Raw genomic sequence first — 25,803 nt, forward strand, 5'->3', positions numbered from 1 at the left:
TGCTGCATAATAGCAGCAATCTTCCAAACTTCCTTCTGTTCATACCAGCCAATACTAGCCAATATACTTTATAATTCCATTTTTTAGTAGAGTGAGCAAGGCTTTAGCTCTTGGTTGCTTAATGAACGTTTGCACAGTGATCATAGAAAAAATAAAATACAGGTTGTAATTTCTCTTGAATATTCAGAAACATAGTATCTATCGCCCACCCTTATGAGAATTAATTATTTAATGTGGCCAAATTATCTGTGCTATGAAATTTTAAAAAACATCTATTTTAAAATATTCATTAAAATTATCTACAGAACTAGTAATGCTGCTTACATAATTTCCATTCTAGAATTCAGTACAGCTGAAATTCATCAAAGTGTCAGTACAGTCAGCCCCTGTATCTGTGGGATGGCCATGGACAGGGAAAGTGAGGTATTATGCCATTTTATATAAAGGACTTGAGCATCTGTGGATTTTGGTATTCCTGAGGGTTCCTAGATCCCAAGGAAACCAAGGGACAATTAGAATACCTTGATGCCACCCATTTCATTCCTCTTCAACATTATACCTTCCTTAATTCTTACTTCCTAAAGATTTTTATAGATAGTGCAAAGGGAGCCCAGGTGTTTAAAATCACTGAAATTAGTAAATGAATTACATGAAATGACTGTTTACCTAGAAAACTGCCTGAAAGCTAGGCCAGTATTAATTACAGGTAATCAGGATGGTTTTTCCTGTTATGATTTATTCATAAAATCCAGTTACACATCTTTAACTTTTTTCATATATAACTTTTGTCACTAGGAAATTATTAATAGATTTTTACAAAATATTTCAGAAACTAGTTCCAATTGGTATATGAATAATATTTAGAGATGATATGTAAATAAAAATGCACAATCAATTTAAAATGTACATTAGTGACATAAATAAATCATACTTATGAGAATCTAATGATGAGTGTTTAAGGTATAAGATATGAGAGATGGTGTTAGGAAATAGAAGAAATGGGGTGATAATACGACAGGAAAAAGCACCTTTTAGGAAGTCCTTAAAAACAATACAGTGCAGAAAAGAGCCCAATTCTGTCCCATTAGTACTATTCACAGATAGTTATATGAAGGCAAGGAAGAACCAAAGAACCCTTAGATTCGCTTATTCTCCACAGCAAAGAGTCTTCAAGTATTTTTAAAGACACATGCTTTCTTTATTATTAAAATAATATGTAATTATTTTAGGAAATTTGGAAATTACAGAATAGCATCAATGAGAAAATATAAATTGTCTATAATCCCAGACGCTAGAAGCATATAGGGCTTGCAGTTTGGCATACTTCTTTCAGTCTTTCTGCTCTGTAAATGTACATGAATTTTAACTTACTTTGCACCACACAGTGAGTACAATTTGGCATTCAGCTTTTTCACTTAACACACCAGATATTTCTTATTTTAAATGCCCTTTAAAAATACCATGTTTAACAGGTACATAATAACTCCATCATATGGTTGTATCCTAATTTTTTAAAAGTCCTGCCATTGGAGGAATTTTGGTTGTTTCTAACTTTAAGTTTGCATATTTAATGATGGATCATAATTTTGAATATTTACTTGTAGTTTTATCTACACCTATGTTTTCCTTCTGTGGGAGAGATTTCTAAAATCAGTTGTGTAGGTCAGAGGATTTTTTAGGCTTTTAAAGATATTGATATATATCACCAAATTGATATGTATTAAAGGCTATTGATATATATAACCAAACTTTTAAAGGCTATTGATATATATTACATTACCAAATTATTTTCTCAAAAGGTTATACATATTTTTATTAAATTTTACAGTTTATGAAGGTGATTCTTTTTCCACTTCTGGCTTTATGTTTCAAGAATATGGTAACATTAGCAAAGTACAAACTGATGAAGCATTTAAATTGCTCTGTAATTTACTAGTCCAATATTCAGTTTAAATGTTATAAACTGAAAGCCTACAAGAGGACATTTCAAACGCATTTACACTTCTGTTAAGCTGTCCTTACTTAACATAGCTGTGATTTTTCTTCACAAAATGCTACCATAATGCCACTTGACACAGAACTGTAGCTACAGAGGGAAAAAAATTAGACAATGATGTCTTAGAATGCAAGATTTTGATTCACATAGACCTAATGAGATAAGTAACCTTGGAAAACTACTTAGTCCCATTTGATTCTGTTTTGTCAACACTTAAATGGGAAAAATATCTACTTTTCTGGGTTGTTATAAAATGTACTCTCTCTCTCTATATATATATATGTGTATATATATCATATATATATATATGATAAGGAAATGGCAACCCACTCCAGCATTCTTGCCTGGTATAGCCCATGGACAGAGGACCCTTGCAGAGTCCATGGAATCACAAGAGTCGGACATGACTTAATGACTAAACCATCACACACACACATACACACACACACACAAAATCATCAGTTACTGACAGTGAAAAGTCTTGCTCATCACCATTCTATAGTGAAGCTTACCAAACATCATCTAAACATATACTTATCAGCTTTTACTGTTTATTCTTAAAATAGATGTATAGGGATTTTAAATATGTAAAGAATACTTCCAACATAAAAACAGACAGCAAAAAAAAAAAAAAAAAAAAAGCCAGGAGGAAACAGACTGTGCAGAGTGAGAAATATTTGAACAAAATAAAATTACTATAGTGCAGCATAAAACAGGAACAGAATACCATAAAATAGGAACAGTGACAGAATACAGTCCCTAAAAATTAAGAAAATAATAAAAAAGATAAAATCAAAGAAACCACCAGAGACGAAAAGAAATGGAAAGTAACAGAAGAAAATAAGTCAAAGAACTAATCCAGAATAGCCAGCATTGTTTTTCAATAGATATCATTGAAATAAAGAAGAAAGAAAATCACAGTAGTATTACAATAAGAAAAAAAAATGCCAAACTGAAAATTCAGATTGAAAAGGCATATGCATGCATGCACATAGTTGCTTCAGTCCTGTCCAACTCTTTGGGACCCTATGGACTACAGCTCACTAAGGCTCCTCTATCCATGGGATTCTCCACATAAGAATCCTGGAGTGGGTTGCCATTTCCACCTCCAGGGATATTCCTGACACAGGGGTTGAACCCACGTCTTTTTTTTACCACTAGAGCCACCTGGGAAGCCCTTGAAAAGGTATACAGATGTCCAACAAAGAGATCAAAAACTTCTTAAGAAAAAAAGTACCTACCACTAGAGTAGTAGGCCTCTGACTTCAGAAAGACTACTAGAAAGTAGAGGTTTCAGTACACTGAGAGGAAGCCGCTTATGATTATCCAAATCATCAGTCAAGCAGAAGGATAGAGTAAGACACGTCTGGCTTATGAGGAGACAAAAGACTTTCCCAGGCACCATTTCTTTTTTTTTTTTTTTTTAATTTTTTTTTATTTATTTATTTTTTAATTTTATTTATTTTTTTATTTTTTAAATTTTAAAATCTTTAATTCTTACATGCGTTCCCAAACATTAACCCCCCTCCCACCTCCCTCCCCATAACATCTCTCTGGGTCATCCCAGGCACCATTTCTTAGAAAATCACTGGAGGCAGAAATTAGATGCAGGTACCACATCCTAATTGACCACTGCCTTCCTCGGTGATCAGTGCAAAGAAACAGAGGAAAATAACAGAATGGAAAAGACTAGAGATCTCTTCAAGAAAGTCAGAGATACCAAGGGAACACTTCATGCAAAGATGGGTACAATAAAGTACAGAAACAGTATGGACCTAACAGAAGCAGAAGTGGCTAAGAAGTGGTGGCAAGAATACACAGAAGAACTATACAAAAACAGATCTCCATGACCCAGATGATCACAATAGTGTGTGATCACTCACCTAGAGCCAGGCATCCTGGAATGCGAAATCAAGTGGGCCTTAGAAAACATCACTGCGAACAAAGCTAGTGGAGGTGATGGAATTCCAGGTGAGCTATTCCAAATCCTAAATGATGATGCTGTTAAAGTGCTGCACTCAATATGCCAGCAAATTTGGAAAACTCAGTAGTGGCCACAGGACTAGAAAAAGTCAGTTTTCATTCCAATCCCAAAGAAAGGCAATGCCAAAGAATGTTCAAACTACAGCACAATTGCACTCATCTCATACTCTAGCAAAGTAATGCTTAAAATTCTCCAAGCCAGGCATCAACAGTACATGAACCATGAACTTCTAGATGTTCAAGCTGGTTTTAGAAAAGCAGAGGAACTAGAGGTCAAATTGCCCACATGCACTATATCATCGAAAAAGCAAGAGAGTTACAGAAAAACATCTACTTCTGCTTTGTTGACTATGCCAAAGCCTTTGCCTGTGTGGATCACAACAAACTGTGGAAAATTCTGAAAGAGATGGGAAGATCAGACCACTGGATCTGCCTCCTGAGAAATTTGTACACAGGTCAAGAAACAACAGTTAGAACTGGACATGGAATCATGGACTGGTTCCAAATTAGGAAAGAAGTATGTCAAGGCTGTATATTGTCACCCTGTTTATTAAACTTATATGCAGAGTACATCATGCAAAATGCCAGGCTGGATGAAGCATAAGGTGGAATCAAGTTTGCTGGGAGCAATATCAGTAACCTCAGATACTCGGATGACACCACCCTTATGGCAGAATGTGAAGAACTAAAGAGCCTCTTGATGAAAGTCAAAGAGAGTGAAAAACTGGATTTAAAACTCAACATTTACAAAACTAAGATCATTGCATCCAGTCCCAACACTTAATGGCAAATAGATGGGGAAACAATGGAAACAGTTACAGTCTTTATTTTCTTGGGCTCAAAAATCACTGCAGTTGGTGACTACAGCCAGGAAATTAAAAGATGCTTACTCCTTGGAATAAAAGCCCAGACCAACCTGACAGCATATTCAAAAGCACAGACATTACTTTGCCAACAAAGGTCCATCTAGTCAAATCTATGGTTTTTCCAGTAGTCATGTGTGGATGTGAGAATTAGACTATAAAAAAAGCTGAGCACCAAAGAATTGATGCTTTTAAACTGTGGTGTTGGAGAAGACTCTTGAGAGTCCCTTGGACTGCAAGGAGATCAAACCAGTCAATCCTAAAGAAATCAGTCCTGGGTTTTCATTGGAATGACTGATGCTGAAGCTCTAATACTTTGGCCAGCTGATGCAAAGAAATGACTCACTGGAAAAGCCCCTGATGCTGGGAAAGATTGAAGGTGGGAAGAGAAGGGGATGACAGAGGTGAGATGGTTGGATGGTATCACTGACTCAATGGACATGAGTTTGAGCAAGCTCTGGGAATTGATGATGGGCAGGGAAGCCTGGCGTGCTCTAGTCCTTGAAGTCGCAGAGTCGGCCACAACCTAGCAACTGAACTGACTGACCACATCCTAATACAAAAGAGCAAGAAATATCCCAGAATAACAGTTGTACCAGGCGTAGAAACAATGGCCACAATTGATCAACAGGAATATCTCCAGGCCAAAATCAGAAAAACTTCAATGTGGCCAATAGAGCATTTTATGAGTTTCATCTGAATCTTTCCCCTTCTTTATTGTTAACTTTTCTCTCTCTTGCATCAAGTTTAAGAGTTTATTTCATTACCATTTCAGAAGAACACTCCCTAGTTTCTTTTAGATTCTTTGGTTTTTCTTGCATCCTAAGGTGAGGACTAAATGCTTTAATCTAGCTTCTATTTGTCTTTAAAAATGAAGTCATTCAAGACCAAACTTCCCTGAGAAGAACAAAAAAATTATTGTAAACTATTATTAATAGCCATTTAATAGATTTTCTATAGAACATTTGGGAATGAACAGCAACAGATGTCTACAAATTAAGCAAACAAAAAAGCAAAGAGGTTAATGTTTAGAAACATATGTGAAAGAAAAATATCATATGTCTTGGTTTAGAAGTAAATGATATTCATTTATTATTACTAATGTAAAGACAATTTAATTAACAATTGTAATATAACTGTAATTTTTTTAAAAGGGGTGATATTTTGTATGGCTGGGTATGAAATCTTAGAAAAATTAATCCTCAATCAACAAAACAAGAAGTCAACAGATAGTACCAACTGTTTATAATCAAGAAATAACTACTTAAACCTCAGAAAAAGAAAGAAAAAAAAAAGAACAGCTGAAAATCATTGTCTCCGGAGCAGCCTGGAAAAAATATTAAATGCTATTTTTAATAAAAATGCTACTTTTACATTTTAAGCTCATATGCTGTTTAAACTATATTAAGATAATACTTTTATAAATGGTGATTAATTTATTTAGTTAACCTAATAGAATGCAACTAAATTTTTGTTTCTTTAGAAGAGAAAGTAGAAGAGGACAGAGAAAAATGGTGAGAGATGTCGAAGAAGGAAAGAACAGTATCAGGAAATGAGTAACTAAATAGAGTGGCTATAAAATATTGTAGAAAGAAGCTTTATTAAAATGTTTTTCATTAAATGTAGAGGTAATCAAAGTAATTTAACCTGATTGTTAATTACTGTCTCTGGAACATGTTAATTGTTGTACTATATTTGTAAATAAATATCAGTAAAATATGGCTTAATTACTTCCACTGTATTTCTTCATTCACTCCCCCATCAATACCCTAATTCAGCCTACTTCTCTTGTGCATAGATGTCCACAACTCCCTCCAAGCCAGACATCCTGCCTCTAGTCCCCGCTCAGGCTCATTCCACAGAAGATTCTATCTTCATAACAGGACTTCCAGCCCAAGAATCTACAGCACTCCACTGTAAGCACACTGCCTGGCTTTGAAGGCCCTCCCTTGACTTCTCCTCACATACAGTAAATTCCCAGGACATATACTCTGTGCCAGCTGCTAATGCCTCCTTCCTGCACTGCCATTCTCCCTCATGTTAACTGCAAAACCACTGACTGCCCTTGTGGTTTATACTACTTGGTCACCCCACTCTCCCAAACAAAAATTTCTATTTCTCTACAAATTCGTTACCCAGTTTTCATCTGTTACAATCCAGCTCAAACCATAGTGTGCCTCTAAAACACCTTCTCTCAAAATTCCACAGTGCACAGATCTAACCCTTTTCTAATGACTCTTACACCATCTTCACCTCATAATTAACATCTATTTAAGTATGTTTCTATTTTCTATTTCTGTATTATATTTTTGCTGCCTATTCTGTTTTCCTATAATTACAAACTTCCATAGCAGGAAACACACTGAGCTCCTCTATATTCTAGAATAATTAAAATCATAAACGAAGCCCAGTAACATTTTCGGATTGTTTAAAAATGTGTATTTTATAGCACTCAGTGCATTTTTGTATACATCCTTCACACTCTAGATATCTTGAATGGTTGATTAACCTACTTTAAGTATAGTTAATAAACGTATTGTAATTTTACAGCTGTGAGATTCCTTGACTAAGCCTTTATGTTATTTAACCATCGCCTTTCATCCTTCTGAGCTGAATCTGTGCTTTAGTTCTTTTGTCACATATTTCAATTTTCTAATTTAGAAAAAATAAGTCAGAATTTTAAAATGTTATAAAATATTGATTCAGGTACAGGGTGATCAAAAATAATCTGTTACCAGAATTTATCACTAAATTCTCTTCATAATAGATATCTTACTTCATTCCCAATTAAAATTAAATGGCTTTAAAATTAAATGGAAAGTGGAGTGTGGCATAATAGACCTCTGAAAAATTTACTTTGAAATTCATGTTATCTGAGTGTTAATATTTTAGAGCAAAACATCCAGTAAGTTTAGGATTAAAGAAAAGAGACATGGTAAGATAAAAAAAAAAAAAAGTGAGAAAAGCTTTGGTTCTCCTATGTGCAAAATCTTACTTCTAGTAGGACTATGTGTCCCACCTAAAACTGTATTATTCCAATTTTAATGGATGTTTTGATTGTCCCCTTCCATCTCCATAAGGCAAAAGGTACATAAATGAGTGCAGCTACAAAGAAAAAAATTCTATCAAATTTTCTATACAAAATTTTCAAAATAACTATCATTAAGAAAACCCACTTGCCAAGTTCCTAGTCTCCAGGCAACAGGTTAGCATAAGCCACACTGTATTGCTGAGGAAAGGCAATGTCCTAATGTAAAAAGAACTGTTTTTGTCTCAGTTCCTGGATATTTGCAGAGTTATATTAAAGAAAAAGAGAAACCAATCTGGGCATGTTAGCATGAATAGACAGCCAATAAACAGCAACAGAATGGAGGAGATTTATACCCCTTTTCTCAGACAATTAAAAACAATTAACATTTCTCTCAACAACAAGCCAGCTTCAAATGTTGTGTATAAATTTCACAAGCGGTATTCCTGCCAGTAGTATACCTGACTACCAAGTCTTCATAGAAAACTGTTTTTTGTCTCACTTGCTCCGCAAGTTATTTTAACAATTGCCTTTGGTAACTTAAGGAGAGAATTTGGCACAGAGAATTTGTTAAAATGTACATGAAAGCTGCCTGCCAAGGTAATGGTACAGAACAGGTGCTGTCCAAGTCAGAAGGTGGACGAAAAAGAAGGAAACCAACAGACGGAATAAGCACAAGAAATGACCCTGAAACAAGGCAGCCAGCACCTCACACTGTTCCCACCACCTGGCCCGGCCAGGGCCAACCCTCCACCAATTGTCCAGCTCACAGTTGTTTACACATCCCACTGGCTGGCGTGGCCACATCGTCTGCCTCTCTTTTTTAAAAAATTTATTTCTCTTACTAGAGGAAAGACTATTTTATGAACTGTTGATTCACTTTCCTACTCTAAATATATAAAGGAGTTAGTGGTGCTTCTGATATGTTTGAGCTCTTGTCACAGTAAAGAAAACAATCATTTTTGTCTTATCTATTAGAAATTTGCTGTTAAAAGGTTCTCTTGAAGGATTTAGGATTGGGTAATTTCTTACTTTAAAGGAAGTAATCAAGTTTTCATTTTACAATTAGAAATCATACTTGCTGTTAAAGACAGCGGGTCGTATTTTTGCTAAAACCCTTTAGCAGGATCATAAGGACAATTAGAATCTCTCTGTGGTTCAGCTTTGATCTCTTCATTAGTATCATTTCACCTGGACCAGCTTTAGCCTAGAGGTGGGGCTGCTAAACTGAGATCAGATACTAAGAGTCAGTTTAGACCAAGTGACCTTAATATGGGAAGCAAGTTCTACAGTGACTGTTCCAAAGTGAAGTCTTTAGCACTCAGTGTGACTGTGTGTTATGGAACCCTAACTAGTCAATTAGTATGGAAGAAACAAATTTTTTTCCTCTCCCCATCTTAGGTTAATTAGCTTGGTCCTGTAAATTCGGCTGATGAAAGATAGATGAATGAGAGAAAAACAAATTCATTTTCACGTGCAAGGGCATACACAAGGGAGCACTCAGTAATGAATACCTCAAAGGAATGGTTGGAATTTGGGTCTTAAGGGCTTCCCTTGTGGCTCAGCTGGTAAAGAATCTGCCTGCAATGTGGGAGACCTGGGTTCAGTCCCTGGGTTGGGAAGATCCCAGGAGATCCCAAGATCCCTGGAGAAGGGAAAGACTATCCAGTCCAGTATTCTGGCCTGGAGAATTCCATGGACTATACAGTCCATGGGGTCACAGAGTCAGACACAACTGAGCAACTTTCACTTCACTTCACTTCACTTTATACCTAATTCACTAGGGGAAGCGAATGGGGAGGAAAGGCAATTACAGAAAAACAAATGACACACTGAGATGATAAAAAAAAAAAAAGATCTTAGACAAATCTATGGGGGATATGCCAGCTTTGTAACAAAATTTGTTTGGGTGTGGTGAGAAGATTACAGTTGCTCTGCAGAAGATTTAGTGACTTTTGAGATCTTTGAAGAGACTCTGCTTTTAGGCAAATAAGGAATCTCAGAACATAAATGCAGTCAACTAAAAATCATTGTGATGCCCAATTCCAAAGTACTGACATATACACACTACTGTGTGAAAATAGAAAACTAATAAGAACCTGCTGTATAGCACAGGGAACTCAATACTCTATACTGGCCTATATGAGAAAAGAATCTTAAAAAAAAAAGACAGTGGATATATGATTCACTTTGGAGTACATCTGAAACTACTATAACAGAGTTGTAAATCAAATATACTCCAATGAAAATTATAAAAAATAAAAAAATAAAGACTAAGGACAAAAAAGTCATTTTTATGTCAAACAAGACTACTTTGGGGGTGGTATTTCCTGATCCTTCTCAATATTCTCCACTTCTACTGCTCTCTTTTATACCTCTTTTCTACTTTCATTAGACTTTCTTTAATTTGGCTATTCTTAACCTGTATTCTGAATAACAGCAAGCCAGAAAAATGTCCATTTTTCCAAAACATTAGGCAGCATTTCTTTGAGAACTACATCTTCACTTTGCAAAATGTTAACATTACTCTATGGATGGTGGACAGATTCCATATGCAAAATGACATTCTCATTCATATTTTATTTCTTAAATATGTGATACAGTTAGATTTTATATGTTTAAAACTTATTTTCATTTGAAAAAAAATTTTAAATGTCTTACCAAAATTACTGAGTTTATTGAAACTTCCAGTTTATGTCTATCCTTAGGCCACTAAAAAAAATGAGAGCTGATATCCTACTCTGTGCAGCCTTGAGTGAGTGTCTTAGTCCTTCCAGAACTTTTTTGTGGCTATACCAAAAAAATTCACAAATGATTTCAAGGACAATCTGGCAGCAAGGTGACCAGTGTAGCAGTGTTAGTTCCTCAGTCATATCTGACTTTTTGCAACCCCATAGACTGTAGGCCACGATGCTTCTTTGTCCATGGAATTCTCCAGGCAAGAATGTTAGAGTGGACAATAGGACAGCATATATTAAAGGAATATCCCCAGAAAAGCTGGTCAAAGCAAAGTCTCTAGAATTCAGGACTTTACAATGGTAAGACATACAGAATTTACTGTTATAACTGACCCCATTAATTTATGATTAAGTTAATGATAGTTACCATTTCATCTCTTTCTCATTACAAAAGAAAGTTTTATAATGTATTTTGACTATATAATTTTCTGGAGTTAAATAAACTTGGAAATATTGATTTCTTTTTTGTTAAAAATATTTTTTTTCCTTTAATCTTAGTTTTCTCCCAAACTTTTCCATGTTTTCAAAGAGAATTTATGAGGACATATAATTTTTATTTACAAGTTAATACATTATTTTTTAAATTATAAGTCATATTGCTTTTGATGGAGTCCCCTTACTATAAATCTAAAAATCAAGAGGAGATGCAGAGGTCAATTTTGCCATTTGAGACAACTGATCAAAGAAAAGGGGTTTTAAGTAGTCAGTCTTTGTGGGGACCCTCTGTTGAGTCAACCTACCCATTCCGCAGAGTTTTACATTTGATCCTGTCATCACACACTGTAAACACTGAGATCTTACTATGTGCAATAGATCCTGGGAAAACAAGGTGCATCAGTCTAAGTCCTTGCTCACAAAGACTTTATATTCTAGGAAGTATATTCTATCTATGTAGGTATACAGGAAGAAGAATGGCTCGCCTTCCTGGTTGTTAGATATAGGAAGCTGGCCTTGTGAGAATCTGGTCAACCTGATTTGAAGATAATGTTCAGTATCAGATGAAGTCTTTCCAATTTAATTGCTACCATTCAGAATTATGTCTGCATTCCTTGATGTGGTTCAGAAGGACATTCTTGATGTACCCCTTCCTGAATTCTTTGGACATACCTTAAACACTATCTTAAACACTACACATCAGATATAACTATTTTGTAACCAAAATTTAATATCTTCCACACATCTGCCACATTTGTCCATAAGAATTTATCTCTAGCCCAACTTAGAGGTCCACTTTATTCCTTGCTTTGTACCCCATGCTTACCTATACTGTTTTCACAACATCACATGATGCTGCACTTGCCATTTTCTTGACTGATTGCCACTGATTTGTAAGTCTCTGAGAAAAAGATACTTATTCTTCACCATTATGTCCTCAGTGTAAGTAGCTCACGCTTAGTAGGTGCTCAATAAATATTTGTTGCATGAATGAGTGAATTGCTTCAACTTCTGTTTTACAAGAGAAACAACAGTGCTAAATGATCTGTTCCATTATCTTTCAAGTAGAAAGCTACAAGCGTGCATGCATACGTGCTCAGTCCTGTCTGACTCTTTGCAACCCCATGGACTGTAGCTCACCAGGCTCCTTGTTCATAGGCTTTTTCCAGGCAAGACTACTGAAATAAGTTGCTATCTCCTCCTCTAGAGGTAGAAAGCTAAATAATCCCAAATGATCCATGATGTATAACTAAATACACTGATTAAAATCTCTTAAAGTATAATTATATATTTACTTTTCTTTAATATCCACAATGAAAATAACAACTGCTAGCAATTTCTAATTAGTTTCTTTTTTTTCAAATCCATATTAACTTAGGATTAAAAAATCAGTGTGATACATTTATATAATCTAAACATAGAATTGTACAGCATAGTGTTCAGCTGTACATAGTGTACAGCATGGCTCAGAGTAAGTCCTCACTAATGTCAGCATGACAGCAGTAGTGCCAATGTACCAGTTTATGGTGAGGGCAATAAAGAATGTGTATCAACAATGTTATATATAAGTCATTTGAAAGACATATATCCACGATAATATTATAAAGAAAGAGGGATAAAAATTTGGACATTTATTTCAAGATATAGGAAAAGCATAATCATGTGTCTTTTTTCCAAGTAATTGTTATTGGTATTATTCTTACATTAAGCATGATAATAATAAATTATTGCATTAGGAAAGAGAATGTGAATTATAGTCACATAATTTTACGATACTCCGTAGGGCATAGAATAATTCCAACGTCCAAAAATGCAAGCAAACAATATTGACATCGAAATGCTTTTCGAAAAAAACAGCCGTTGCAGAGAAAAAGAGATAAAAAACGGTTTTTATACTCTCAACTCCTAAAACCATTTTACAAATATTTATAAAATGTCACCAATAGAGGGCTTACCTGAGGTCAAGTGAAAGAGGCCCTAAACCATCAAAAGCTATTTCCAAGGTCCAGCTGGGAGATCTAAAACAGAGAGTAACAAAGACAGTTTATGACAAAGCTGACACACAGTATTCTGGAAGGAGTGAAATCAATTGTGACATTTTTCATTTATTTGTAAATGCCTCTTTGGCAGTACACTCTCTCAAAACGACAGTTGCTTCTTACAGAAGAGGGGAGGTGATGGTAAAATACAGGAATCTTGACAGTTGCTTTAATGAGATTCTGCATTAGGGCTATTCTAACACTTTTCCCAACAAGGAGCCTGCCCTTCATTTTCAATATCATAACTCAGTAATTTGGAAAATGTTATCTCTGTGAAAACTAAACCAGTCAGTCCTTAATAGCCATTGCTCAGTTTATTTTCCTCTTATCTTTCAATTAGAAGAAAACATTCTAAAGCAAGTAATAAATGTCAGCCATACAGACCAATTATATCTTTTATTAAAAGAGTACTATTTTATCAAAAAACAGTAATATGGTGTATGATTGAACAACTCAAGACACACTTTCCAGTAACTCAATATTTGTTTGAAAATATCACAGAGTACCATATAAGATATATCTTTAAAGACTTTACTTTGTATGTTTTAACAAGTTCCTCTGGAAAAGGAAATTATTGCCAAGGCAGTTTCACTAGTCTTAAAAATTTGAGCATCTCCAAATTAAGCAGTCTAAAGATTCCACTTCATGTATTCATTCAATTTTCCTTTGATTATATATTGAGTGTTTGGTGCAAAGTAACTGTCCTCAACCCATTTCTTTAAAAAATGTAAATTATACTGTGCAAGGAAAATACAGTCTAACCCAGGGTAGCCCAGCATCTATCACCTATTAGTCAACCAGTAGATATTTACTGAACTGATAAGCTGCACAAAATCAAATCTTTGTGCATAGCAAAAACATTTTGGCATTTCACTGCATTATGGGTTCAAATTCTAGATCACAGAGAAATGAACTAAATAAGAAACCTCAGAGAAGTAACAAACTTTCTGGGTTCCAATTTGCTTTCCTATGAAGTAGAGTTGGTACTATTTACTGCATGTGATTTCTGTAATGATTAAATAAATGTTGGGGCAGGAATAAAGCACCTAGCACAAGTTCTTGGCTCACAATATGCTAATAAACAATAGTTATTATAATTACAAGGTTTTACTTTGACCAGAACAAATAACATCTTTCTCAAATATAACAACAAAAGTAGCAACAAGAAATAAGTGGAAGGAGGAAACCCTGGCTGTAAGAATTCTAAGATAAAACCTTTAGTTCTATCTTTTCCCTCTGTGAAACTCAGCTCTCTCATCACAAAAATGGAACTAATGTTCCTACCTTTACATAAAACACCATCTCAGCTTGGCTATGAAGGCTGTCTGGGTATTTAAGTACCCAAACATCATGCATTCTCGGAAAATGTTCACTGACCATGGCAGTAAACACCATCTCAGGTTGGCAGATTAACTGTGGTCTAAGATTTGTGTTGGTAACCTTACTCTGATGGTCGCTGGTAACTTCAGGTACTGCTCAGTAGAGATGGAAAACTGCTCGAGCAGCTAAACGTATGCAGACTCATGAAGGTTTTTGTTTCCTTATTCTATCCTCAATTACCTAGTGCAGTGATTCTCAAACTTAGCTATACATTAAAATTACCAGGAACATTTTTGTAAAATGTTAATATCTATGTGTAACCCAACACAAGTAAATCAATATATTTTTAAAAGGCTTTCCAGGTAATTCCAATGTGCAGCTAGAGTTTAGAAGCACCAGCCTAAATGCTGATGCTCTATTTCTCCCACAGATGCTACTGGCTTCCTACCCACTGCTTTCTCTTTTTCAGAGCCCTGATTCATCTTAGGTGTCTATATTTTTTTCCCAAACAGCTCTGAGGAGGTTGACCATGCCCCGGTTCAAGACAACTCTGATTAGACTCAGCCAATCATAGTGAACCCACGTCCTTTGCCAGAAACTGATTTAAGGGTATATAGGTTACCCATCTCTAGTCAATAAGATAGGAGGAAAGGTATTTTGGGACTTCAAGCAAACAATTTTTTTTTCCTGCTGTTCTATATGGATATGATTCCTAGAACCACTTTACTCATCTTGAAAGCATGAAGAAAGTTAATATTAGGACATAGCTAACATCTTGAGAATGGCAGAGGAGAAGGGTAGAAACAGATTGTGTGACAATGTCATTCAGCTGCTGAATTAATTTGTCCAACTTCTGGAATTATTATGTAAAATAAATTCAAATAGCATCAAAGTACTTTTATTTTTACACAGCATCCCAAAAGATATTAAATAGGAAAAAAATCTATATCCCAAGCTTAAGTTTAGCTCAAAGATGTCTTTGTTTATACTTTTAAATCCTTTATGAACTAAACCAACTAATGAAAAATATCCATTTTTCTTAAAAACGAAAGTGTCAGTTTTATTGAAGTGGCTTTATAGCACTTATTTTTACTAAGAAACATTGTGTTGTAATATACATAAGAAATTTAATATGGATCCTGTCACTCAAATATTTTTCAGCATTACTAGCTTTTTCTAATCTATATATATACACAATGTACAATATTAAATATATTTTTCTACATCATATATATAAATATATACAGGTATTTGCTTTTTTAAATTGTTTCCAATGATCTGGTGCTTAAAATAAAGAATATGAGTTTTTTTAATATCTAATCACAATAACCCCATCATTTCCTAATAATTGTGCTTCTCTTTGTAATAGATTCTATGCATAACTTGCATTTCTTTCAAGTAGTGGATCTTACTATCAAAGGTCCATATTTTATAATTTTATCCTTGTACTAGAGCAGTTATTTCCTAACTTCAGAGAATACTGGGAATACTTTGGAAAGACACTTTACTATCAACCACACAGCTGCAATGAGATTAAAAGGAATTTTTTTCAAGATCTACAATGGAGATTTAAAGTGGCACAGGCTGTATTGTATCACCATGCTCCAGTCTGCCACTTTAAAACCTGATTTCTTCCAAACTCTCTAAGTTCTTTTTTGTTGCTTTCTCTCTCTCCATCCCATCTGCAATTGCTATAATATTTATGTGACAATAAAAGAAAATCACCAGAACTTTTGTGGGAAGGGGGGAAAATATTAGACTACCCTTAGCAGGTGGTATTTGGTAGATAAAGAAGACAGTATATGTATTAGGAGTCTTAGCTTTTGGGAGCCAGCAGAGATGATCAGACAGGGAAAATAGGAAGCGGAGCTGATGGGGGGCTCCATGATAATGTGATCTCTTCCTACACAACCCACCAAATCTGTAATGTACAAACTGTCATGGCAAGTTTAACATGATGGATTTATTGTGAAAGCCAATAGGGGATATAATTTTGGTGCAGGACCAAGTGAATGTAAAAGGCTGAAACAAAGTGGGTTCCACGAAGCAGAAAAAGAGTGCTGGAAAAAAGGCAGAAACTCTGAGAACATTCCCTTCCCCAGAAGAGATTTGAGTGTAAAACAGTTACTCAAGCCAATTTTCCCTCAGTAGCTTGGAAAACTTCAATGTATATTTTATCTCCCTCACTATTCTATGAGCTCCTGAGATCAGTGCTGCCTTTCACTCTTTGAATCATAACAGAACTCAATAAATGAATTTGATTCCGGTGGGCAAGCTCCTCCGAAAGTCTTTGTCCCTCAGTTCAGTTCAGTTCAGTCATTCAGTCGTATCCGACTCTGTGAACCCATGAATCGCAGTACGCCAGGCCTCCCTGTCCATCACCATCTCCCGGAGTTCACCCAGACTCACGTCCATCGAGTCAGTGATGCCATCCAGCCATCTCATCCTCTGTCGTCCCCTTCTCCTCCTGCCCTCAACCCCTCCCAGCATCAGAGTCTTTTCCAAATGAGTCTTTGTCCCTGCTAACTCCCAAATTTAAGCAAGCTCTGTATGCAAATTTCCTTTTCTACCCAAAATATTTTTCTATTATTTTTATTTTTATTTAATCTTGGCTGCGCTAGGTCTCTGTTGTTTTGCACAGACTTTCTCTAGTTGTGGCAAACAGAAGCCACTTTTTGTTAAGGTGCTCAGGATTCTACTTGCAGTGGCTTCTCTCTTTGCAGAACACAGGCTTTAGGTATGCAGCTCCCATGCTCTAGAGCGCAGGCTCAGTGGTTGTGGAATATGAGCTTAGTTGCTCCACAGCATGTGGGATCTTCTCAGATCACAGATAGAATCTGTGTCCCCAGCATTGGCAGGTCAATTCTTTACCACTGAGCTACCAGGGAAGTCCCTACCAAAAATATGAATAAGACCAATGTCTCAATAATGCTAAGAATTTGGCAGAGCTGAAAATCTCATGGATGACTTTAGTTCAGGGTCAAATTTGTATCTCCAGATCACTTACTGCTTTGTAGAAGATACAGGATAGCTTCCACCCCTCAAGCCCTGGTCTTAACACAGTTCCTTGACAACTGCTACTAGATAATAAGAGTAGAATTCCCAAAAGTATAGAATATTTTTCTGAATGTCATCTGGGAGCTCCAAGATCCATCTCGGGTATCTTTTGCTCTCTGCAAAAGATGGGAGCTTCTAAAGTTATAGCAATATATCTGCATGGTTTAAAGTATCATAGGTGCTTGTGTCTATCTTCAATCCTCCTCCTCCAAAGATAAGTACCTGACATCATCTCTGCAGGGACTTTCACAAAGTAAAGGCTTAATAAATGTCTGGTGCACTGAACTAAATTATAAATGAAGCACCTATTGTTTGTTGTTTTTATTTATACCATAACTATCCTTAGATAATGAATTCATTTATCTTTTGAAGCACTAAAAATACAACCACTGGTATCAGATATACAACCATTAGGATTGGATATTTTATTTCAGAAGTATAAAAATCAACATTGGTCTTAAAAAGTTCTACAGATTTTTAGGAGGAATTTAATATTTTGAAGTTTATTTCTGACAGCAAGTCTTTATTTCTTGTAACTTCCATTTCATTCATAGAAATATATGAGCTATCTTAATAACCACTAGTATTTCAATTGTAAATATTAAGGAAGGTGTATTGCAATGCAGACAGGTAATCCTAAAGCCCAGCAGAGCAATAATGATTAACAACTCAGTCTAGAGGGAGTGTAAATTTTAATACTGTCACCCATAAAATCCATGTTTCAAAGGTTACAAAACAGAATCAAGTTTACCAAAAAGCAAGTAAGTCATTTTGTTTAGTGGTTTCTTATTTTATCTCTGACTTTTTAAATAATCAGCATCATCTCCCCAGAGCAGGTAAACTATCCTCACCTGCAAATGCACTATAGGAAGTTCTAAAATCCTTACAGAGAATACTCACTGGATTCTTCTCCTAGCACTACCAGTATTTATTTGAATTTACTTTAAAAATGAGGTGGCTTTTACATGGATTTTATTTGCTGATGATAATGATGATTGACCACACCTCTTTATAAGAAGATGCTTAGAGATTAATCCCACTATCACTCTTGCAGCTATCAGAGTACTTTTTGAGAGCTAATCTCAATTTTGGACTCTACATTAAGATAACAGTAAAATAATCCAAAAAATATACCGAAAGTCATGGAAATGACTAAAAAGGCTAGAACTCAATGAGCAAAAGTGAGAGAGAATGTGATGAAAATTGGGGAAGAATGTTAAGAATCATACAATGTATACAAAAACAAAGCTAAATAAACTCAAATATCAATAAATAGATCTCTAATGACACGAATGGAAATTAATAATTTTATGATAGCCTGTTTGTTTTAAAGCTTTTTAATACCCATAGTCTTGTCTTTTTTTCAAGTCCCATGAACAATAAGTCAACGTGCTTGATTTCAATTACTTCAACAAATTTGTCATTTTACAAAATAAGGTGATCATACAAGAGATGAATCAGTTGTACTATTCAATATTTTAATAGTCACATTTTCTACATTTGTGATAATTTGTAATTTATATAAGGCTATTTCTATAAATCTAAGCATGCTAGAGTGTTTATAATCTAAAGGAAAGGAAAAGATTAACACATGAAACAGTAGTCATATTTAACCCATACTATTGATGCTCTTCAGAAAACCTAGTGGGAGAGGTAATCTTCTCTGAAGAGTATGAAATATCAAGTTGGAATAAGGTCTCGTGGGTGTACTTAAATCTATCCGCTTTAGAGATTAGCAAACGTTTTTTTCCTGTAAAGGTCCAGATCATAAATATTCTTGGCTTTGCTGAATATATGGTCTCTGTTGTGACTATTCAGTTTTATGCTGCAAGGTGAAGTCAAAAGAAAGTGAAAGTGAAGTCGCTCAGTAGTGTCCTCTCTTTGGGACCCCATGGACTGTAGCCTACCAGGTTCCTCCATCCAAGGGATTTCCCAGGCAAGAATACTGGAGTGGGTTGCCATTTCCTTCTCCAGGAGATCTTCCCAACCCAGGGACTGAACCTGGGTCTCCTGCACTGTAGGCAGATGCCTTACCATCTGAGCCACCAGGCGGCCTGGTGAAGTCATAGTATGTAAACAAATTTGCATGGTTGCATATGTTCCAATAAAACTTTTTTTTGAAAACACCTGGAGTTGAGAACCAGAGTTGGCTTGGGGGGCATAACTTGACAATTCCCAGTCAAGTTCATCATTGAGAAGTTATGCATCCCATTTTCAATATGAAATAGAAGGCATGAAAAGGATGGAGGCCAAGCGGAATATTTTTGTAGATATACCCTCAATTCCCAGAACACCCAAAATACTTATACTTGAATGTAATTTCAATGAAATAGGATATATGTTTTTGCTAACCATTGTTCTACAATATCCATGCAAATTTCTCCCCACATTAGGATGGATTCTTTAGAACCTGCCAACCAGATAAATCTCTTCCTAAATTTCTGTCATTGAATTTCCTTGACAATAGAGATAGCTGTGACCAAAGAGTTTGCACATCAAATTTGATCATTCAAAGCTGAATTATATTTTTAAAAAACAGTAAAAGACCTTTTTTATCACTCAGTTGTGCCCAATTTTCTACTGCTTTCCTAGAAATCAATATTTAACCACAAAAGAAAGTAGCATAGGACACAATTATTAAGTACAAGTACCCTGAAGCACCATGAAAACTTCCTTTCACTCCATCCTCCATCATGGAATACTTCACAACACATTCAAAATTCTGAACAGAAATGCTAACAATTGTCATGTGCTGCTCAGTTATTTCAGTAATAAAAGACTAAGAAAAATTTCAGTGTTACAAAATGCAATCGCCAAACACGAGTTAGCTATTTAAAAACATCACATTAAAATTTACTTCTCCTTAATATTTTATCCTTTAGAAAAGTTATGAAAAGTGACTAGTAGTTAATAAATATTGATTAATTGCTGTATGTCAGGCAGTATGTCATGTTTTACATTTATTAAATCATTTAATACTCAAGCATATAATCATGCAGGTACTATTATTACTCTTATTATACAATGATGAAGAAACTGTGCTTGTACAACATCACAGGGCTTCTAAGAAGCAGAGCTAGGATTTGAAAGCAAGAGTTCTAGGTTCCCAGTGCTAATGAGGTTAAGGCCTTGATTCAGTGCCTGCATAGGAATGCTAGTCTCCTGGCACAGTGAGTATACCCTACATTCTGTCTGAGAAATGTCACCACTGACAAAGAGGATGATGAAATAAGAGATGGAGGTGAATGTAGAGACATACAAGCCAAAAGTGGTAGAAAGTGAGAGACGAGATCCAAATATCACTCATTCAACAAATGTTACAGGTCAGTAAGCCTCGCTACAAACATGACCAACACGACAAACACATTTATTGCAGCTTGGAATCAGATCAGTCTGTTTAAATTCTTGCTCTACTACCTCCCAGGTAGTGTTTTGATTACTTGCTTAAAATTTCTGAAACAAAATCCTCTGACATAAAAAGAGGATAAGAACCCAGATTGTTTTCCAAGGATGTTATGAAGATTAAATGAGCTCATGAGGGCTTGAAAAAATAGTGCATGCCCTCAAAGTGGTAGCTACTATTATCATTCAGGGTTTTGTTCTTTTTTAAATGTAAGTATCAAACAATATGTTAAAAGTTAAAAATGTATCCAATCATTTGAATGGCCTGTCTATATAACTTTTGGCTTCTCAAAATTTATTGATCTACCATGTGCTATACCTTATTAGAAAAAAAAAAAAAAACCTCAGTTTTGGTTAGTCATAAAGATAAACTCTCTATAAAATTGATTTTTTTTTCACTTTCATCTGAAGATATTACATGTACGCAACTGTTAAGATATTATTTCAATCCACATAGCTTCCTACCTTGTCTATAGCTATCCCTTCCTGAGGGATAGCCTCACAGTGTCAAGAAGGCTGAACACCCTCTCTTATCATCATCCACTTATTTCAAACCATTTCATCCACTTTTCCCAAAGTACCATAAAAATATCATCATTTTAGAACTGTCTACACGTTCTTTGATACACCAAAGGTAGCATTAGGATGCCAGCTGATGTACTCATCATTAAAGGAGGAGGTGGTGGCAACTGTGTTTTAATGTAGTCAAATCATACTCCAGTAAAGTTTTTAATATATGATGCTATTAATTATGTAACACTGGGAATAATCATAAAAAAACAGATAATATTTCAACCAGCTTTTCTTAATTCAAAGGAGGGAAAAAAGAGATAGATATGGACAATACAGGAAGAAAGAGAACCCCCATATTCATAAAAAATTCTTTTATAATTTTCTCTCAAGAGAATTGTCTGAATAGACATTTTTCCAAAGAAGACATAAAAATGGCCAAAGGCACATGAAAAGATGCTCAACATAACTAACTATCAGGGAAATGGAACGAAAAATTTCCATGAGCTATGATTTCACACCTGTTATTAATAGAATGGTTATAACCAAAAAGACAAGAAATAAGTGTGTGAGGATATAGGAAAAGGAGAACAAATATTTGTGCTCTGTCGGTTAGAACATAAATTGGAAAACAGAATAAAAGCAACACAAAACATTTAAAAAAGATCTACCATATTAGCCAGCAATTCGTCTTGGGCATTTATGCCAAGAAAATAAAAATACTAAAGCTAAAGATATATATGCACTCTTGTGTTCACTCCAGCACTGTTTACAATAGCCAAGATAAGGAAACAACTTAAGTGTGCAGTACGAGATAAACAAATATTAAATGTGTCACACACACTAGAATATGTTTCAGACCCCCCAAAAAAAAAAATTGAGTGTGATTTGTTGCCACACAACAGTGTTGCCATTTGCAACAACATAGACAGACCTTAAAGATATTATGCTAACTGAAATAAGTCAGAAAGAGAAAGACAGATACCACATGATCTCACTTATATGTGGAATCTAAAAACAAAACACTAAAAGAAACCAAAAAGAAAAACAAAAAACAAGCACACAGATATAGTGAACAAGTTGGTGGTTGCCTGAGGTGCAGTGGTCAGGAGGAGTGGGTAACAGGGTTAAAAGGTTCAAAATTTCAATTATAAAATTACTAGGTCATAGGGAAGAGAGGCACAACATGGTGACAATGGTAAATAATACTGTATTGCATATTTGAAAGTAGCTAGGAGAGTAGACCTTGAAAGTTCTCACAAGAAAAAAACTTTCTCACAAGAAAAAAATGCTTGCAAATATGCATGGTGAATAAATGTTGACTTACTATGGTGATAATTTTGCAATACATACAATAACAAATCATTAAAATGTACACCTGAAACTATTAAAATGTTATAGAAATTATGGCATATCACTTATACCTCAAAAGAAAGAGAATAATGTACCTATTGGATTCTTTCCACTTTGTTCATGAACTGAATTTTAAAAGGAAGAAAAAGTAATGTTACAGAACAATGTGATTGTGGTTGCTAAAATAGTAAGATATATAATTAGATTTTTATATTTAAGCACAACTTGGCAATGACCTGGCAAATATATGAATAGCAAAGTCATAAATAAGGAAAAAGACACTTCTCCACAGATGAGGCAGTGTAAAGCCTCAGGTGGGTTAATGGGATTAGCTCCAGCAGGCAGCAAATCCCATGAGATAGAATTTATCTTCCATCTATTTTCAGTTCATCCAGCTGGTACAGAGCAGTTCTTTTTTCCTGTCACTCCACTGTTGTCATCTGTCTTAGGTTCAGTTTTCAAACTTAAACCACCTATTACATCTTTGTTACAGGAAAGCTTAAACAAAGTGCATTTGTATAAGAGATGTAGACAAAAATTTCAGAACACTCCATCAGGTGACTATCATCAATCTTTGCTTTTACAGAAAACTTATATGAATTAAGCCAAAATTATACTGAAATGACAGAATAAGTTATGACTATAAGAATTTGTCTCAAGAGGATGATATATACATATATAAATATAGTTATAACTGATTCACATTATTGTATGGCAGAAACCAACAGAAATCAATACAACATTGTAAAGGAACTATCTTCCAATTAATTAGTTAAAAAAATTTTTTTAATTAAAAAAATATTTTTAAAAATTTTCCTCATGGGATATTCTATGTGTATTCCATTGGTACTGTCATTGTTTAAGCATTTTTAATAAGACAAATGAGAGTTTGTTACACATCAGTCTCATCATTTAACAAGGTTACATTACTGAATCAGGTCCATTTACCTGACGAGCAGCAAGCCACACACTGTTGCAGCAAAGAACATGTTTATTCACAAAGCAGCCAAGTGAGGAGATGAAAGAAAAATCTCTAATCCACGTCCCTGACGATAACGGACCCTAGATATTTATGGGATCGAGCTGAGGCATAGGGAACATAAGGAAAAGTGATTAGAGATAAGAAAAAGGTGAGTTAATTATTGTTACGGTTGAGTTCTCAGCCCTCTGATACCAAAAGGTCACCGAGCAGACATTGGTGCGTACCCTGTTGGAGGACTGGTGGTCCTAATCAGTTTTAGCTCCAATTAGATACAGCTGACTCCAAGTTCCCAGAAAGTAACTCAGGCAAAATGTATTGTTCAGGCTCTGTGAAGCTTCAAGGACATGCGACAGCTTCGTAGCAATGATTAAAGTGAGCTTGATCACTGAAGGCAGGTTACAGGTGTAACCTGTAATTACAGATGTAATGAATTTAACTGATGATTACCCTTGGTTTCAGTTAATCATCTCTAAGTTTCTGGTTGCTGTTATATGACTACAAAATAGTCCACTCAACGACTAACTCTATTAATACCAAGACAAAGTAGACCCCCGACACACACACACACATGCGCAAAAAAAAAAAAAAAAAAAACACTCTTCTTACTCATCATTCACTCATTTCAACAACTTTGCCAAGGGCTACCCTCAATCTAAATGGTGAAACTTTATAATGCTCTTATGTTTCAAAGTCTTACCAAAAACTTACTTCCTTTGAAAACGTTATTCCCATGTTTAGGAAAATCTGTATACTGAGCATACTCTCCAAGTGTTGGTTTGAATCAGGATTTCTGCTTCTAATAAAATGCTCATTTCATATATTTGGTTTGATATGCCTATCTCATGGGTGGGTTGTGTGACTATGTGTAAGAAAGAGACACAGAGACAGACAGACAGACACAAACCGAGACACACAGAGAGAGAACTTGTTGACTCATGTATATTGACATACATTTGTAATGTCAGAGCTTTTCATACTCTGGATAGTTCAAATCACTGAGCCTTTATCTTGAGGGAAAAAAAGAAAAGAATACAGAGAGACTTGTCACGTCAGGGCTGCTAATTCTGTTTCTTAAAAAGTTGACCAGGCTTCTAGTCTTTGAAAAGGCAACTGGGACAACCGTGTACTCTGTGTAACCAGAATAGATCTAAACTTCCCTATGGTTTACCCAACCTCTCCTTTACACGGCAGACTGCCGCAGAAGAGAGAAAGGGAAGAGGCCTGGGAGGGAGGACCACATTTACAAAGGTCCATAAACAGGAGAAAATAAAAATATTGAAGGCGTTCAAGCTAACTATAGCATGAAATATAAAGCGGAATGGCAAAAGATAAAGTTAGACCTGTAACCAAAGACCAGATAATAAAGGGCCTTAGCGAAAGTGAAAAGAAAGTGTTAGTCTCTCAGTCATGTCTGACTCTTTGCTACCCCATGACTGTAGCCCACCAGGCTCCTCTGTCCATAGGATTTTCCAGGCAAGAATACTGGAGTGGGTTGCTATTGCCTTCTCCAGGGGATCTTCCCAACCCAGGGATTGAACCAGCATCTCTTATGTCTCCTGCATTGGCAAGCAGATTCTTCACCACTAGCACCACTTTTGAAGCCCAAAGGGCCTTTTGGGTCATGTTAAGATGATTAGATTTTATTCTCAGGTTAATGGAGAATCCTTGAAAGATCTAAAGCAGAGGTGTGATTTACCTTATAGTTAGGTCATTCCTTTGTCTCAAGTGAGAAATGGATTTGAAAGACTAAAAGAGAGACCAGTTAGAAAACAGCGTCATTAATGAGATAAAAGATAATGGTGGACTCAACTAAATAGTTGAGATGGATGTGGAGATGGATGTCAACTAGTAAGGATGAATGTCAGGTGAATAGAAACAAAGCTATTAGGGAAGATTTTAACTAGACTTGTTAATTAATTGGTTTGGGGGAAGAAGGACAGTACAACATACCACGTGGAAACACAGGAAAGGAGATTGACTCAGAGATGTTAAAGGGAGAGAGAGAGATGGTCTCTAAACAGCTTTTGTTATGCAAACTGTCAACCTGGGGTCTGGTTTATACTTTGATAGGTTTTAAAAGTTGGGAATCAAAAATGC

The 25,803-nt window shown here is 35.4% G+C and overlaps 1 protein-coding gene across 1 annotated transcript in view; it reads right to left on the minus strand.

The window, feature by feature from the left end:
- Positions 1-25,803, minus strand: part of NAALADL2 (N-acetylated alpha-linked acidic dipeptidase like 2) — a 1,631,204-nt gene that overhangs the window by 1,527,297 nt on the left and 78,104 nt on the right. The window contains exon 2 of the mRNA XM_013964525.2: positions 12,999-13,061. The gene's annotated coding sequence lies outside the window, so the exon portion shown is untranslated. The remainder of the gene's footprint in view (positions 1-12,998; positions 13,062-25,803) is intronic.

Source organism: Capra hircus, chromosome 1 (genome assembly GCF_001704415.2).
Source record: "Capra hircus breed San Clemente chromosome 1, ASM170441v1, whole genome shotgun sequence".
NCBI classification, from domain to species: domain Eukaryota; kingdom Metazoa; phylum Chordata; class Mammalia; order Artiodactyla; family Bovidae; genus Capra; species Capra hircus.